The sequence below is a fragment of the Mustela nivalis genome, assembly GCF_964662115.1.
Source record: "Mustela nivalis genome assembly, chromosome: 12".
NCBI classification, from domain to species: domain Eukaryota; kingdom Metazoa; phylum Chordata; class Mammalia; order Carnivora; family Mustelidae; genus Mustela; species Mustela nivalis.
This window is the reverse complement of record NC_139031.1, coordinates 51,171,821-51,184,904: the sequence shown is the minus strand read 5'-3', so window position 1 is coordinate 51,184,904 and position 13,084 is coordinate 51,171,821. Positions and strand designations below refer to the sequence as shown.

General features: G+C 37.9%; 1 protein-coding gene across 1 annotated transcript in view; it reads left to right on the top strand.

The window, feature by feature from the left end:
- Window positions 1-13,084, top strand: part of DNAH11 (dynein axonemal heavy chain 11) — a 319,948-nt gene that overhangs the window by 249,619 nt on the left and 57,245 nt on the right. The window lies entirely within an intron of this gene.

Genomic DNA, 13,084 nt, shown 5'->3' with positions numbered 1-13,084 from the left:
TGCCCCTTCATGCAGGAAACCGACACTCCCTAGACAATTCACTGGTCTTCCTTCTCTTCTTATGTGGTTTTTTTTTTTTTCCTTCAGAGAGCTATGATTTCAAAATTTCTCCCCCACCCTTCTTTGACACCCAGTCTCTGCCTCAAAGTTAACAGTCTCCTTTCTATCACCAGTTTATTCCTGTCAGTTTTAGGTCTACTTAAGGATAACTAACTTTTGTTTTTTAAATAGTCCCTAACGGATTAGTTGAGTATTTATTATACAAGTAAATCCATTTACAGTGACTGACAACTTATAATTGTTTAATAAGCCAAAATTTACCCAGCCAAGCATTTAGAAAAATTTAATAAGCTACTTGACAAGCTGGAACTCTGACATAAATATAATTGTAGCTGCGTCTGATGTGTTAAAAATACAGTGTAGAATCTTGAATGTCACTGAAGTGAAATCTTCGTTATTAAGATTTTGGCTCTATTAGTAAAGACCTAAAATTTTTTGTTTGTGAAATACACATTCTCTAGCTTTAACTCGGACCTTCTTCTTTTAAACTTGGACCTTTAATAACACAATTTAGGTATAAGAAATTTAATGATTTTCTCTCTCTCTCCCTCTCATTCTCCCTCTCTCTTTCTCTAATTATATTATTAAATACATTATAAATATATAATATGATTTTATATTTTTATTTCTTTTTATACATTATATATGTATTTAAATATATAAGAATATATAATAAATATACATAAAATATACATAATAAAACAAATATAAAATATGTAATACATAAAATAATATAAATTCATATTTTCTTTATATTTTACATATTATATATGTATTTTAATATATAAGTAATACATAATATAAATATAATAAATATAAATATATAATTTTATGTATTACATAAATAAGTAGTATATTACATATATAAGTAGTATATAATGAATATAAATAAAATATACAATATATTTTATATGTAAATTTTAAATTTTTATATGTATATTATATATTATACATGTATATACACAGATGATTTATATACATATAAATTTAAATTTTCCAGGGACTAAAAAATTTGAGTCACAGTTTTTCTTCAGAATGGCTATAGTTTCTTATTATTGTGAATCCCAGAAGTCTTATATTTCAGAAACAAATTATTTTATGTAGAGCATCAAGGCTTTATCACAGTCTAGAATATCTTATTCCAAATTATGTTATTTCCTGAATATGTACTCTTTATTAGGTTTTATGGAACTGATCTTATCATTCCAGCATTTTTTTAAAGACCAAGAGAATTTAAAATGATACATAAGAATATAACAAATGGTGTTTACCACATGTAGTTATTACGTTAATAATCCTAGTTCCTAAACCCTCACATGTGGGGACGATGGCTTACTTGAGTGTAAATTCTTATCTGTATCTCCAGTTTTTCCCCCTTCCCTCTCTCCTTGCAGATTTTTTAGTATCTTTTTCCAGAGAATCTGAGTGCTGGTGGACTCCTTACATACTGTATCAGTCACTAATAAAACTTCTCTGAGCACTGTTGACCAGGCACTGTACTGGGGCCTGCAGATCCAAAGTATGATAGGGGAGAGAGCCATCTTTTAAGGAAGCTCCATTTCCAGAGGAAACAGAAGAAATACCGTGCTGTTGGTGTGACGATAGAAGTATTCATGGCAGGGGTTCATCATTGCCAGAGTGGAGACTTGGAAAGACTTTGTGGAAAAAATGACATGAGATTACATTGACATTTAATATGAGTCTAGGAAGATGAGTGGGCCTTTGTCAGACAGACAAGTGGGAGAGGGGAATTTTGGAATGAGAGAACTAAAACCAAATAGCGGAACACAGAACAGCCTGACAGCTTTGGGCAGGACTGCAAATGGGATCCACATCAGTGGAGAGTCTTGGGTCGGAAGGCATAAAGGACAGCAAGGCCTAGGTGAAGGGAAGCCTGAGAGATGGGCAGGACCTCCAGAGTGTGAAGGTCCTGGGTACCCACAGATCACTTCTAAATTGGCCCTTTTTCTATAGGTTGATCATTTTTTTTCTTTTCCCCAAACACACTAAAGGGGCCCATTCTTCTCAGTAACATTAGCTGACAAGAGCAGTGGTCCTTATCCAAAGGACCTTCTCTGAGCACTGTTGACCAGGCACTGTACTGGGGCCTGCAGATCCAAAGTATGAAGTCTCCATACTTTCTGGAGTATGGAGTCTCCATATTTTCACTTGAGAATCATGAGAAGGTCAGTGGGGAAGCTAGTGAAGACTCTTAAGCATGCTGGGAGGAATATATAGTCAGATTTATTTCTGAAAGGGGAAGATGCTGGCATCATATATTTTTTTAAAGATTCTATTTATTTGACAGCAAGAGAGGGAGAACAGCAAGGGAAGTGGGAGAGGGAGAAGCAGTCTCCCCACTGAGCAAGGAATGGGCTGCAGGGCTCGATCCCAGGACTCTTGGATCATGACCTGAGCTGAAGGCAGAGGCTTAACACAGCTATCCAGGCACCCCAGTGTTGTAAAGTATTGATTGAAGGGAAATGGACCAGAACCCATAGGGCCACGATCTAATTAGCAAACAATGGCAGTCATCCCGTGGAGGCATGATATGACCCTAAATAAGGCAGTGATACTAGAAAAGCAGGAGAGGACAAATGAAAGAATTCTCAAGGAGTTAATTTCTTTTTTCTTTTTTAAGATTCTATTTATTTACTTGCCAGAAAGAGAGCAAGAGCAAGAGAGCGCACAATCAGGGGGAGTGGCAGGCAAAAGGAGAAGCGGACTCCCCACTAATCAGGGATCCCAGCGCAGGCCTTGATCCTGGGACCCTGGGATCATGGCCTGAGCTGAAGTCAGATGCTCAACGACTGAGCCACCCAGGCATCCCTCAAGGAGTTAATTTTATCAGTTCGTGGTTTTTAATGGGATTTTGATGGTAGGGAAAAAACGGAAGGTTCAACTGTGATTTCCAGTCTTCTGCCAGGTTAAATGATGGTGTGACTTATGGGGAGTTGTGGAACAGCAATAGGAGTAAGTGTAGGGAAAGAGGTAATGGTTTCTTTTATTAGACTTTCAAAGATGAAGGTCCTACTTTAAGATTCTCAGAAAGGAAGTCTAAGAAGCCAGTGGGCATGTGAGTATGGAGCTTGATAAGGAGATCTTGGGGAATATGTACATGGAGAGGTAGTTAAACCAGCTTAGTAGATGTGATTTTTTTTTTTTTAAGATGTATTTATTTTTGAGAGAGCGCACACGTGTATGTGAGCAGGGGGAGGGGCAGAGGGAAAGAATCTTGAAGCCGACTCCACACTGAGAGAGAAGGTTGATACGGGCTTGATCCCAAGACCTATGAAATCATGACCTGAGCTGAAACCAAGAGTCAGACACTTAACCCTGAGCCACCCAGGAGCCCCTGTAGGTGTGATTTATTTGAGCACATCTTCTCCAGTCAGAAGATCAGAGGTCACAATCACTTCACAGATGAGAAAAGCTAAATGTTGTCTTGAATGTCCTATGATCATATAAAGTTTAATACATAGGTGGAAACATGGTTTCTTAAGTTTTTCCAAATAAATAGGCACTACCTTTTTTCAGTAGAATTCCTGTGAGTGCCACTTGGACATCATACCTCTCCCTACTCTTTTTTTTTTTCCCTAAACCTTGTTTATTTTCTCATCAGTGTTTTGGAATTCATGTTTCTTTCTTTCTTTCTTTCTTTTTTTTTTAATCTACATCTTACAGTATAGTTCAGACCTTTCATTTCTTTACGCTGAATGAAGTAACGTCTTTACATTCTCACTCTGCTCATTCCTCTCCAACCCAGAGAGGGTTTAAAATAATCTTTCCCTAATATTGTTTCCATTGCTGGTCTGTTGAAGAATCTGTTAAGAATTCTCTGTTGCCTATTACATTAAATTGAAATGAAGCTCTTCTCTGAGGCCTTGAAATGCTTTACCTGTTTGATACTTCTTATTCCCTGCATTCACACAGATTAATTGCCCCCTCCTATGATATGGTATTTTACTTAGCTTGTCTTTCTACAGATCCCAAATTCACTTAATTCAGAGTTCAACTGCTATTTAATTAATTAAATGGGAATTTTACGTTTCCACTTTCATTAATTCCCACTCACAGTCCATTCTGTACTGGGCCACTGTGACATCCTGCCTTTATCTGTCCCTCTTAGGATTTTTTTTCCAGTGCTGTATCTGTATTAAATTGCAAGTTCTCTATGGATAAGAAACATCTATATCTTTAGAAAGATGGTTAACCAAAGTAAAAATAATCAAAACATAGACTTATTTCGGGCATTATGGCAGATTAGATGTATGAGTGCTGAAAAACAACAAAATATGGTAAAATAGTCACACCTTCTGGCACTTGGTTGACAAAGTGCAACCAAAAAGTGGGAATTGGATAGACAAGGAACACCAAAGCTGATTTTCTTCTTGAGGTTTCTGCTAAAACCTGATGACCGTGGATTTCTGTTGTGATGGACGCCTAGAGCCTGGACCAAGTCCGTTGAAGGTGTGAAGTCTGACTAGAGATTGCTGTGCCTCAAGGGGGCCATCCCTTCAATTTAAGGGTAAATTTGTGAAAAACTAAACAAAACCCAGCCCTGCAGTAAGGAGTGCTTTTCTCTCTGTACCTTGGCACTGAGTGGAAGTGGGAAAATGTCCCCTGAGAATTCCTAATCAGAAACGGTCTCTCTCAAAAATGTTTAAGACAGATTTTTACTTAGATGACCTAAAAACCTCAAGCCAATAACTTATTTTTAAGCAGGACTGGATTGGTCCCACCCCAGTGTACTTGACAGACAGACACAAACAAAAGTCCTGTCTGTAATTATGTACATAAGCCCAGATTTCAGAGGATTGTACAGGTTATAATTCCAAGGTATATGAGTTCATGGGCAAAAAATCACAGAGCATAGGAAATAAGGCATCGTGAGTAAGTGTCAATAGTAACATCAGATAACAGAATCCTTATCTCATTGCTGCTTTGTTTCATATTTCCTTGATTGTTAATAAGGATATGTTTATTAGTCTTCTAAGATTGTTTATTGGTAACTTTTGCTAATGATTTCCATGATATTTATCATCAATTTCTTTCATTCCTCATTTTTTTTTTTGCTTCCACTCATTGTTCTCTTTCCAACATGATGTTGAATTTATTCTTTTTAACATATATTTTCTCATCTTTTCCATAGGACTTGGCATGGGAGGGAAAGTAAATACAATGATCAGTCCATGGTCTGGAACTAGCTGCGTGAGCATTTGTTTTCAAGGGAGACTTCAAGCTCTGGGTTGGGGCTTACGCGCTAGCACGTGGTTGTTAGAAGTTAGCACTGGAGTAGAAGAAGGAAGATGAAATTCGGTTCAAGTCTTGGCTCACTGCCCTCTAGTTTGGTGAATTGGATTAAGTCGAGTAGGCCATTTTTTTCTGTTTCTGTTTTCTTACCTGGTGATGAAAAAAAACAATACAACGTAGCAAAAATAGGTAGTCTTTTATTTTATTTACTTCAAATCTTGAACCAGTGAGAAGGACAGTATGTGGGTGATTGGGAGCTTGAATCAGATGCCAAGCCAGAGATCCTGAAGTAAGACATTGTTTTTTTGGATGGGGGATGTGTAAACAGGGAATCAGTCCTAGCCGTTGATGTTTTAAGTTGACTTCTAAAAACAGGAGAGAGTTTTGGTTATTTAAATTGTACTATGTAGTGCTGGTACATATAAAATACATAATACACAAAAGAACATATATATTCTAATATTAGAATATATATATATTCTAATTTAATAATGAATTAGATATATATCTTCCATTCAAACTTTGAGCAGAAACAAGACCAATATTCTTTAAGCTGCATTTGTGCTCCTCTCGTTCCCCATTGGGTCTCCTCTCCCAAAGGTAGTATCCTAAACTTTGTTCTCATTTCAAAATTTTATTTAAAGTACATTGATTTATTTTTGCTTGAGTTGGGGCTTTACAAAGGTGCCCTCATTATGTATATAAAGGGACTCGAATTTTCTACTGTTCCATATCTAAGATTTCCCTGAGTTCTTGTTTTTAGCTCCAGTTGTTTGGTTTTCATCATCATCATTATCAGAGCTGTAACTGTTCCTCAATGTATCTGATATTGTTATTGAAGGACATTTCGGTTATTACAGGCCATGGTGCTGTGCATATGAATATGCTGAATGTTTGCATATTTGTACATGCATCTCCTGGTGCACATGGCAAGGGGGTCCTCAAGGTTTATATTCTGGAGAAGAAAAGTTGGGCTGTAGAGTGCGTGCACAAATCAGCTTTAAAACCTAATGCCAGATTGTTTTCCAAAGTGTTGGTGCAAACTCACATGCTCACCACTAGTGTAGAAGATCTAGGGAGGGTTTCAGAGAACCAAGGTAGTGACTCACGCCCTTCTGCTGTTTTCTGGAATACAGACAAGCTGTGTTTTCAGGCCTATTAGCCGCCTCTTCCTAGGAGGGACTATTCTACATCCTTCCTTTCTTTCTTTCTTTCTTTCGTTCTTTCTTTCTTTCTTTCTTTTTTTGGCCACCTCTTATTTTTGATTGGAAAAAGTTGAGGACGCTCCATGTTTTGATATGTTTTGTTTACAAGAGCTTTAAAAGTTCTTTGGAATAATGTTTGATATTTTAATGCTAGTATTTCCACCTGATAAAATGTCTGTTTAACAAAGCAAATACTTCCCTGCGACTTCATGTTAACTCTAAAAAAAAAAAAGAAAATTTTTTTAAAAATTCACACACACACTAGGAGGGGATATGCAAAATTAAACTGGTCAATGTAAGAATTATTTTCTTTTCTTTGGGTGAAGTAAATAAGGAGGAGAAAACAATGGAAGAGAAAAATGATGGGAAAAGGTCAGTTGGGCTTTTATAATAGAGATACCTTTTTGTAGTATCAGAACAGGAACAGAAAAACTTTGACTTTGCCTTGATCACATCTCAAACTGACCTACGTGGTTGTAAATTTTCTAACAGACATCATCCCATTCTCATGTCCAGCAATGAACATTTTACTTAATTTTTTTTCCTGCTCCCTTCCGTCTTTACATGTCTATGTTGTTCTCTCTCTACCTTTGTGGCTGCAGATGTTTCCCTTCGCATTGTAAAGGAGAGGTAGCATTGAAACCCAGGAAAGGGGGTGGGGGGACACAACCCACAAGGATTGCAGCGACCCTGTGTTCACCCAGCATGTCCTCACTGCCTCTCAGTCCTCCCACACAGGTGGGATATGATTTGCATTTTTTTTGCAAGTCACATCCTTCACAGAGTTTTCTGATATTAATAGTGCTTTTGTTTATTTTAGTTCTGTTTGTGTTCGGGGCCTTTTTAAAACCAATATTAGTTGATTCTTCCTCATAATGAATGTCTGAGAAGATGCTTGTGATAGATACAGCAGAGTCCAAAAGTTGAAGTTCATTAATAATTGGAATGTTGCGGAGTATGAAGTAATGAATACTAATTACTCCTTTCATGTCTGACAGGTCCCTGTGGACCAATACATCAGCCCAGACTTTAATTTGGTTCTAGTAATGGTTTCATCAATAGCACATTAAATCTGCGTTTGAGAAGATATACAGTTGAACCTGACCCACATAGTAGATACCACTGTCATAAAATGGCCACAGGCTGACAACAGCTGGGTAATTACAAATAATTAAATTCACCAAACTCCAGACAATCCTAATTTTAACTAAAATACATCTTATCATATCAATCGACAGAAAACATATCGAAGAAGATTTATCAACGGGTACTTTTTGCAAAGCAAATTTACTGGCTTACATGTTAGGAAAGCTGCTGATCTGTGAAGCATCTTCATAAAATTGTATCTCTTCAATCTTTCAAATCCCCCCAAATATTATTGAAGTCGTTTTTTAACTTTAATCTTAGCTGGAGCAACCTTACTGTGAGATGTATTTCAGATGGTTTCTGAGCATATAAATATTTTTTAAAAAACACTTTATACTTTTCTTATATTTTTCATGTAATTGTCTTTTTAATGAATCCTTAAGTAGCATGTCATATAAAGAAACTTACAACTAACAAATATTAACTATATGATTATAAATTTATTTTATAGAACTATTATTATGAAAGATACTTTACAGATATTTATCATGACTGTGTTTCCTAAAAGTGCTATTAAGATTAATTGGGAGATTTGCTTACAGTTAGCAAGGTTTCAGTTTATTTGGTAATATTATCCTGTAAAATTATCAACCCATGGGTTTGATGCTACATGATTGTACAACATTTGATATTAGATCCGTTTAAATAGATGAGGGCTTGGGTTGGACTTAAGATAGAGAAACATGTTAAATTAAATCCCACACTGTGGCAAAATGTGCTCTCTTGAACTAGGAGCTTCTTTTTAAATAAACTCAGGAGGTATGTAGTCTTATTGTTATAATACTTGTGGATAGGAATTGCTTAATTTTCAAGTTAATTCATGCCCTGATATAGTTGAATTCAGCATTCTAGTCCCTCCTAATTTCTAAATGCAACATAAGGTTTAATTACAGGAAAGACCTTTCTGTTAAATTCGGTCAAGTTGTTTGTTGTTGTTGTTGTTGTTGTTGTTTTTAAGAATAACATGCAGGGGTACCTGGGTGGCTCAGTGGGTTAAGCATCTGCCTTTGGCCTGGTCATGATCTCAGGGTCCTGGGATCGAGCCCCACATCTGCCTCCCTGCTTGGTGGGGACTCTGCTCGCCCTCTCCCACTCATGCTTGCAATCTTTCTCTCTCTCTTTCAAATAAATCAAAATAATTAAAAACAAAACATTCACGGTCTATAGATAATCCACACACACTCATAGTCATCTTGGGGAGTAGTTGTTTGACTTGATGTGAAGGCAAATTCCAAATAGGTCACAGATAAAGAATCTTTACTTTCTTGAAAAAAGCAAATTTCTGGGACGCCTGCGTGACTCAGTCAGTTAAGCTGCTGCCTTCGGCTCAGGTCATGATCCCAGGGTCCTGGGATCGAGTCCCGCATTGGGCTCCTTACTCAGAAAGGAGCCTGCTTTTCTCTCCGCCTCTGCCTGTGCACTCTCTCTCTCCCTGACAAATAAATAAATAAATAAATAAAATCTTTAGAAAAAAGCAAATTTCCTTTAAAAAAAAAAAAAAAAGCAAACAGAACCAGAATTTCTTTATCATGATACATTATAATATTTAAATACGGCTATATTGAAATATGAAAGAGATACACATATACATATGTCATCATATTGAACACAATATGTGTAAAAGGTGTACATATTCTGTTTCCCAGAAGGGAAATAATCTGCTCCGATTTTCTTTTTTAGCTTCCTTATTTCTTTCTGCATGAGGGTACCTGGAGTCCCTGCACAAGCAGTCTTTTTTTTTTTTTTTTTTTTTAATTGAAGTTTGCTTTTATCTGAGAAGGACATGTTGGTTATATTAACTATATGAAGCAGCAAGACAATTAACTCATTTCTATTCAGCACTTCTTTCCTCCTTTTCCTGGGCCGTCTTGCCAGCTGTGCAGCTTTCAGCCCAAACCTTTCCCCAGGAGCAGGGGTTTGACCAACTCCATGGGGGCCCCCCCAATGGGGTTGCTAAGTAACACAGCCGCATGGCGAGGGCCACCCGCCACTGTGCTCCAGGCTGGAGCCATCGGGGCTCCCAAGCCTCATTGAGAAGCATTTAATTTGAAGCAGCAGGACATGTAGTAAAGCTTTTAGATGTCCATTGAAAAGTTTGGGTTTTTTTCCTTTTCTTTTCCTAAGTGTGTGTTTTTTCTGCAACGACTATATTATTTTCTTATCTCAAAACCCACCCGCCATCTCTCTACCTTGACAAGCAGGTCCTGGTGAGAGGCCTGGAGAATTCCTCCAGTCCAGGGAACTTGTGAGCTCTCTGAATTGCCCATCATAGAGGGAGGCCCTTCAGGGTGCGAATACAGTGTCGCAGGAAATTTCTCTCCACGGCACCATGAGAAAGGTTTTGCAAATCTTTCTTAAAACAGTCCTCCTGCAGCCGGGTCCTTTTTCTAAATTGAATATGCTGCTTTTCCAAGTTTTGTTTTAGATGGCAATAAAAAATAATGATGGTGTTTGTTCATGTACTCAGAATATCTAATCACTAGAGAAAAGTCGTTTCGGTTTTTATGATCCAGGACTGATGGCATTTTCAGCAGCAGCTATACTAAATCTTGGGAACAGTTCCAACAAAAGGAGAAGATACTTCCTCCGTTTCTGGGTAGATATCTTGAATATAAGATCTCTACCTTGAGAGTCTCATCTTGATTATGTTGAGATAATGGTGCCTCAACTCACAGAGATTCTGGTTTTCAGAATCATTTCAGAATCTCACAGTCACATTTCTGGGAGAAATGTTTCCCCACATCTGTCACAGATGTGCTTTGACTATTAAGCCATGAATTCATTTCACGTGTATTTATATCGGTCCTCTACAGTAGAAATGACCTAGGACTTGAAGAAATTAGGAATCTTTTCATCCCAGGGCCCCTTTTGGCTGGATTTTGAATAATCTCTGAAAGAACTTTGAAGTTCCCAATGTACCTGATTTTTATGTAAACCTGACCTATGAAAAAAATTGAATTAATAGTTACTTTGTAGTTGATAGTCTTTTATACAATAATTTATGCAGCTGACTAGTGAGCATTTGGCATATTTAAAAGACTACTTTTTTCCCTTAAAGCCAGAAGATAGAAAATTTTTTTGTATGTTGAGTGATTTATTTTTAAATTTTATAAATTAATTCATTTGATGAATTCAGCTACCAGAAATTCAGCTCTTTGGTTAGACCTGGACACCTCAACAATCAGTGCTATTCTCCTTCATAAGCAAGGACAGAATGTCAAAGCAAAGATCAGCAGGGGATGTTCTCTGGGCTTCATCTCTATCTTCTTTTCTCTGGTGGCCACAGATTGTACTGAGTCGGTCATAAGCTCTCAGTAGCCTCTTGTGATCGACGGTCAGGTCGACGGCGGCTGGGGTCACCAGCTGTCCCCATCATACAGAGCAAATTAACTTGCAGTGTGGTGCAGTGAAATGAACTTTATACTAGGAGTCTAGAGACCCAGGTTCTAGTCCCAGTTCTGCCACTAAGCTCTGTGACCTTGGGCAAGTCATAAACTCTTTGGGTCCATAAAAGGGAATCAGTTGAATGATCTCTAGGGGGACTTACTGCTCTAAAAGTACAAGTCTACCAGGTGAAACAATGTTTTTGATTCACCCTCTGTCTGATCTGGTAAAACCATACTGATTGTAGTGGGGAAAATAATTTTATATCTGATCTGAAGTCGTATAATTGGTCTCTAACCTCCATACCAGGCATTCTGAGAAAAAGGGGCAGGAATTGGTCTCTCCCTTAGAGAGATGGAAAAAAACCATATGGGAGCAACCCCATCCAGCTTCAGAGATTCCTGGCCCACATGATTCTCTGTGGGATCCAGTGTCAGGGTCAAGTCCTGCTTGGTGGGGGCATGGGGCTGGAAAATGTGTTGTGAATGACTACTTTAAGATAATAGCCATACTTGCAAGTGTTATGTTGTTCTTCACACCTGTTGTAGCTTCTCTTTGGAATTCAAGTTCAAGAGCTGTTGCTGGTTACTGTATTCTAGAAGTCATAACCTCTGGGCTCGTGTCTTTCACAGAAACAACAAAGTGATTGTTTGCTTTTCCACCCCTCTGGTTAGCTCGGTTGTTTTTTGGATCCTTCAAATCATAAGAGAGCACTAGCTGTGTGTTTAATTTTCCCAGATAGGAGATTAACCAAAAATTAACCTAGCAGCAATGATAAAACCCACTGAGTCATTATGCAGTTTTTGCCTTTCATAGATCATAAACACCCCAACTGAGGATAATTTACTTTCGCTGGGAAATTTGAACCTATGAAATAATGAAATAATGTTTCCAAGCCAAATGTAAAACCCAGTTTTATAGGTAGACATCCTTCTATTTTCCTCTAACTGTCTCTTCAGTGAGAAAATCTGACCTGTTCCTCAAGCCAACCGATTCCCCATTCTCAAACTGGGGTATGTGAACACTCCAGGGTATGTGTAGGTATAGAAGGGGGGTGTGCAAGGGAAATTGGGAGCCACAGAGTCATCTCTGAGCTCTTTTCTGGAGCATCATACTAACTCAGATATCTGCGGAGTATTTACCCAGTTGAACACGTTTGCCACCTACACCCAGAAGCAAAGTTGTTCAAATCTCATGCTTCATATTGGCCAGTCTCACACTTTTTCTTTTTCTTGAAAGCCCAGGGAGGGGAGCAATGTTAGGTGTAGTAGCTGATTGGAAAAATTATAACTTGATGGTACTAGGAAATGGAGTGTGATTAGCTGCTGTTTACTTACAAGGAGATGACATTCATACCAGTAACCATGGGGTCTTCTGGAGTGGAGACAGGCAAACAAACTGTCTCGATGCAACCCGTGAGCTGAAAGTGGTTTCTGAAGGGTTGTCAACAAAGAAGAATATTTGGGAAAGATGTATGCAGCCCACAAAATGGGTTCTCTGGCCCCTTATGGAAATAGTTCTCCAGCCCCTCTCTAGAGAGATTTCTCCCTGAAGCCTGAACAGCTAGGACTTCCAGAAATAAGGTAGTCATCTTGTGGAGCTTGTTCTAATTCTTATGTGTACACACACACACACACCTTCACATGCAAACATTGATATTAAACTTCTTACCTCAGTTCCTCAGCCCGCCACATGGACCTGGCCCAGTGGATAACAATGAGGAAAACTGTGAAGTTGGTTCATTCGGTATTCTTCATTAAAGTGTACATTTTTAAGTGGTAAAATATTTACATTTTCTTCTCATCTGGGGATATAGGTTAGTGATTAAAACAGAAAGTTTATGAGGTGTGAACTCAAATCCAGTAAAAATTCATAAGCAAATTAGGGAATATTGAATCTGAGGTCATGAAAGGTGGTGATAGATAGCATATCCGAGATACTGCCCTGAGGAGGAAAGAATTCAAACCAAGATGGAGCAGTTAATCACAAGATCACAAGACATACCAGAGGTTTTATTTTAAGTTTGGATTTTATCA